The sequence below is a fragment of the Physella acuta genome, unplaced genomic scaffold (genome assembly GCF_028476545.2).
Source record: "Physella acuta isolate Inbredline_101_S28 unplaced genomic scaffold, ASM2847654v3 ptg000124l, whole genome shotgun sequence".
NCBI lineage: Eukaryota > Metazoa > Mollusca > Gastropoda > Physidae > Physella > Physella acuta.
Genome location: NW_026731643.1, coordinates 105,278 through 111,249, shown reverse-complemented (window position 1 = coordinate 111,249; position 5,972 = coordinate 105,278).

Below are 5,972 nucleotides of genomic sequence, written 5' to 3'. Positions count from 1 at the left end.
GTAAGTCTCGGCCTCTCTCACTTAAAATTTGAAATCTCTTTTGCCAGGAAAAAATATGCATTTTCGAACTAAATTAATTGTTGTGAACATGATTCTCATTGACAACAAAAAAATGGCTGCTTTTTTTATTCTGGGTAGCGCTTCAGAATTTTAAAATACCTAGAGTTCACAAAATGCAACAATAATTTTTTTTTACTAATAATATAATCAAATTAAGTACCGGTAGGCCTATTATATTAATATTGTAACTAAGTTTAGGATAACTTGTTACAGATTTGAATAAACAATAAAAAATTGTACGCTTTAAAAAAAAACATCACAATTTAAATTAAGCTATATTTTTCTTTAATCTTGCAGTCTATCATTTTCAATATTTAGGATTTGAAACAATTTAACAATAGAGGAATTAACCTTTCTATTTATTTATTTCTTACCGATTTTATAAAAATATTCAATTTTTTTTTTGTAAACACTAGCTCGCAAATACGAAAACAAGAAGTAGGTGACCTATTTTCAAACCCTAGAGCAGTGTTAACTTCCAGACGTTTTTCTCCGTGGGGGAGTTACTTTATATTTTCGGGGAAGATGGGAGGTGGTCTACATTTTCCAGAGTTGGGGGGGGGGGGGGGAGAACACTGGTAAAAGTATGTTTTCTACATAAATTCCATCTCGTTCGGGGGGGGGGGGGGGGGTAGAGTTTCCTGGAAGAAACTCTGCCCAAGAATTAATAGGTACTACTAGTTTATAGTGTCGTTTTTCCCCGTCTAATGCAAATAGCATAAAAGCATAGTGAATTTATTTAGAATAGCCTCCCATGCTGATGACGAAATTTCGTGTACATATTGTAAACAAAAGTATGTATTTTAGAGTTACCTCCCCTTTATTCAAGTGCCGTTTCTATTACATTCATATTTTTGTTGTGAGCGAATATCATCCTCAGATTTCAAACGTATTTTAAAAGGGAATATTTTATGTAATAAACAGAAAACAAGAGTATAAGACTAACATTTTAGATCAAAAGATGTTCTAGTACTAAAAACATTTCACGGATTTCTGTAAGATGTTTGTGTCATTTCTGTAATTATAACATATTAAATATAAAATCATATACTGGAGTTGTTGTTGTTGTTTTTTTAATTAAACAAATTAGCTTTTCCTCTGAGCTGATTAATGGCACCGTCATCGAACTTAAAAGGCGAGCTAACTGTTTGTTCGCCAAGGTTCAATCGGGAAACTTTAGCTCACTGTAAACATGTTTATTTTTTTGTGTGTACTCACTCAACCGTAGGAATCAGGGAGCAAATGTTTTTCTCGCGCGCTCACCCGGAAGGTGCAAGTCATCGTTCACGACAGGCAGACGTGCGGGCAGACGTGAGTACGTCTGCTGGTGTTGGTCGCGTGTGCGGTGATGTGAGTACTCTTAGCAGGAGGTCGTTTGGAAGCCGTTTAAGGCAGGAGTAAAAACAAAACGTATGGGTACCGTTGAAATATTTATAAACAAGAAACTGAATCCAAAGATTAAATGTCAATGTCTTGCTCTATGGAGTCATCAATCAACAACATTTTACAAATTTTAAAAACAATTTTTACCTCCCAGCTACTCCATTGTCACACTGTCACAACATGCTCGAACTCCCCTCTCTCCCTAAAAGTCTGTCCCTCTATCAACCCCCCCCCCACCCCCTTAATGATTTTATTTTGCGTTTAAACGTGATTTTCAATAAAAAATAATTTTAGAGTATGGCCAACATTGAACATATTATGTATCACCTTCCATTACAACTAACAAGAGAGGGCTTTTTTAAGCGTGAAAAACTGTTGAAATGCAGTTAAAAATATTAGTTTTATTAATGTAGCTAAGCAGGACTGATATCCCCTAATTGTTTTCGAATATTCTAATATAACACTAAAGGAGATGGCAACTCGGGCTATAGACATGATTTTTAAAACATTTTTAATTACTTAAAAATACTTTAAAATAGAATAGAATCTCGTAGAAATAAGAATCAAGCACCAAAAGAACAGCAAAGAATTTGTAGAATATTAGTACGTTATAAATTCCTATGCGTTTTTTTTTTGTTGTTGTTGAAAAATCGGAGATAGCGTTAAGTACTGCTTCTGGCAAAAGGAAATTACTCAAAATTTGTAAGAAAACAGAGAATTAGATATTTAACTGACATGTCACATTTCGTTTATTTATCGGAAACACTACTCAAGTAAAAGATTTTTGAAAAAACAAATACAGAATAAGTTCCAATTCCGTTTACCGGAAATCGCTGAAACGTTTACAGAACTACAAATTTAATATAATACTTATATATGACAGTTCATCAACCTAGCTGTACCGGTACTCAAGTTATTGTGTTCGAAGACCCACATTCAGACAAAGACACACAGACAGACACACACACACATACATACACTAAAAGACATATTGACAAAATAACACAACTATGTTTTTCCGACTCATTATTCATTATTTTTCATCTTTTTTTTCTGAATTGTAGTTTTGGGGGATATTTCTTCTAACCCTATTATATATTACGATCCGTTGCTTCGTACTTCATGTTGCTAATATTTCTAAACTCGCCTCCATAACCTAATGTTCATCCTCGGAAAATCTCCAAGGCAGCAGTTGTTTGAAGTTTTCTGCCGGGGATCCGAACTCGAGACTTTCGGGTTAGATATCAATCGCCCTCGTAGTTTGGTCTCGGTAGGACAAAGGCTATGGAAGCAAATTCAAAAAGAAAAGCAAGCTGAAATCGGAGTCAATGGCCTCAATGGCGTATAACCAGTTGACACGGGATACTTAATTGTGTTGGAGGGAATCTCTTCCAACACTAAAATAAAGAACGAAGAAGAAGAAGAATCGCCCTAATGTACGATCACGCCGTCATAATTCGTGACAAAATTACCTCCCCCGCTTGACCTTTCACCTCATGTCTCACGACATAAATATATTTAAAAAAATAACGCAACAAAAATCGCGACGTAATTTATTTTTATCACCAAAGATGTCAGAATTGATAAGATTCAATCACACCCCGTTCCAAATCTGGGATATTTTTCCAACACCCCCAATCACCCCGTACCCCCATTTGTGTTACACCCTTACCCCACAAGCCACAATCAACCCCCGCTAAAATGACCCCCTCCTAACATCACCTCACACTTAGCCAGTCGTCTGCAAAAGACCTTTTTCTGTGTAGACTGCTATTGAAAGCAAAGTGCCATCTCCTAGAAAAAAATAAATCGATAGCCCCTCTTGATATAAAGCGACCGACTCTATAGACATCTAGCGGAGATGAACAATTTCCCGACATTGCAATGACCAAAGCTCCCATTCGTGTACCCTCTAACTACCTAGTTTGTAAAGAATATGTCCCCTATTCAAGGCCGCAATACGAAGAAGACAACGATAAATAGCCAGGCAGTATTTTTAAAAAAAGAACGTTTACTTCATGAATATTAATCTATAAGCATATAACGATTCGATATCAACAATAGATGGTGATACCTTGTATTGTTTTGTTTTTCTGGTAGGATCTAGTAAATAAGGAACATATTTAATTTTGTGGCTAACAAATAAGGAAGACATTTGTGGCTAGTAAATAAGGAAGACATTTGTGGCTAGTAAATAAGGAAGACATTTGTGGCTAGTAAATAAGGAAGACATTTGTGGCTAGTAAATAAGGAAGACATTTGTGGCTAGTAAATAAGGAAGACATTTTAGACTAGTAAATAAGGAAGACATTTGTGGCTAGTAAATAAGGAAGACATTTTAGACTAGTAAATAAGGAAGAAATTTAAGGCTAGTAAATAAGGAAGACATTTGTGGCAAGTAAATAAGGAAGACATTTGTGGCTAGTAAATAAGGAAGACATTTGTGGCTAGAGTATAAGAAAGACATTTGTGGTTAGTAAATAAGGAAGACATTTTAGACTAGTAAAAAAGGAAGACATTTAAGGCTAGTAAATAAGGAAAACATTTTAGACTAGTAAATAAGGAAGACATTTAAGGCTAGTAAATAAGGAAGACATTTGTGGCTAGTAAATAAGAAAGACATTTGTGGTTAGTAAATGAGGAAGACATTTAAGGCTAGTAAATAAGGAAGACATTTGTGGCTAGCTAATAAATAAGGAAGACATTTGTGGTTAGTAAATAAGAAAGACATTTGTGGTTAGTAAATAAGGAAGACATTTGTGGTTAGTAAATAAGGAATACATTTGTGGGTAGTAAATGATGAAGACATTTGTGGTTAGTAAATAAGGAAGACATTTGTGGTTAGTAAATAAGGAAGACATTGGTGGCTAGTAAATAAGGAAGACATTTGTAGCTAGTAAATAAGGAAGACATTTTAGACTAGTAAATAAGGAAGACATTTGTGGCTAGTAAATAAGGAAGACATTTGTGGCTAGAGTATAAGGAAGACATTTTAGACTAGTAAATAAGGAAGACATTTGTGGCTAGTAAATAAAGAAGACATTTGTGGCTAGTAAATAAGGAAGACATTTGTGGCTAGTAAGACTTAATTAATAATACTTTACAATAATAAAATAAAATACATTAAAATAAAACAAATTATGAAACACAATACTTAACACACTCCACGTCCTTCTCCATAGTCACACACCAACCAACAGCTACACACCCTAGCATACGCTCTGACACCCGTCACCTGACACAGCTCACGTGAACACTTCTCGCTCCATGTAAACACACTCAACCAAGGGCTACAACTGTATACAAACAAAGGTACCTGTCGTTCAAAAACACAACACAAACAAACAGGGGACTCGATATATATATATATATATATATATATATATATATATATATATATATATATATATATATATATATATATATATATATATATATATATATATATATATATATATATATATATATATATATATATATATATATATATATATATGTGTGTATATATTATATGAGTATGTCTGGCAGGCGAGTCCACGGTCTTGAAAGAAGTTGACTTACAGGATCATTAGATAAAGCTCTAAACGAACTGGGATGAATTACAACGACAGGCGCACTCCATTATTCCCCTCCCCACGGCACTGTTAAGCCGAGAGATGCAAAGACTGGGCCTAAGCTATTAATCAAACACGGCAGGTCTCTAAGGACTTTCGAGAAAAAATGATGAATATTGTGTTACTGCGACCCGCACCATCAGAAAGTCAAGCATAGATGAATATTGTGAAACGGACCTAGATCATAAGAAAGTAAAAAAGCAGATGCGTATTGTGTTACTTCGACCTAGCCTAGACTATCAGAAATAAAATAAAAACAAAAAAATATGTATATTGCATTTCTTATACCATTAGAAAGTTAAAAACATAGATGGATACTTTGTTACTTAGACATAGATAGTAAGAAAGTAAAAACTAATTAATATTGTGTTACTTCGACCTAGACAATTAAAAAGTAAAAACTGATGAATAGTGTATTCCCAGCAAAAGAACACTTATATGTTTATATGTATAGATATCATTTCGACCTAGATCTTTAGAAAGTGATATCAAAATTTAAATTATGACCTGCAAATAAAAGCACAGTGTTTTTCCTATCAGATCTGTGTGAGCTTGGGAATTGAACTCTAGCCTCTCGGGTTATCAATCTATGCTATGCCACCCGACCACGTAGTCCCTTAAGTTTGTTTCAATGCTTGTTATATATATATATATATATATATATATATATATATATATATATATATATATATATATATATATATATATATATATATATATATATATATCACTAGACACAGGGTGACACTATCCGGGAAATGTTCTATAATTTTAGTACACCAGATAAGTAGACTTTGGCGGAGGAGGGGGGAGGGAGGGTTCCCCTGGATTTCTGCACTGAATGTCACCCGATATTTATTCTAATACCACATTATTACAACACTTAACTGAATTTATGAACGAAGTAAAATTATT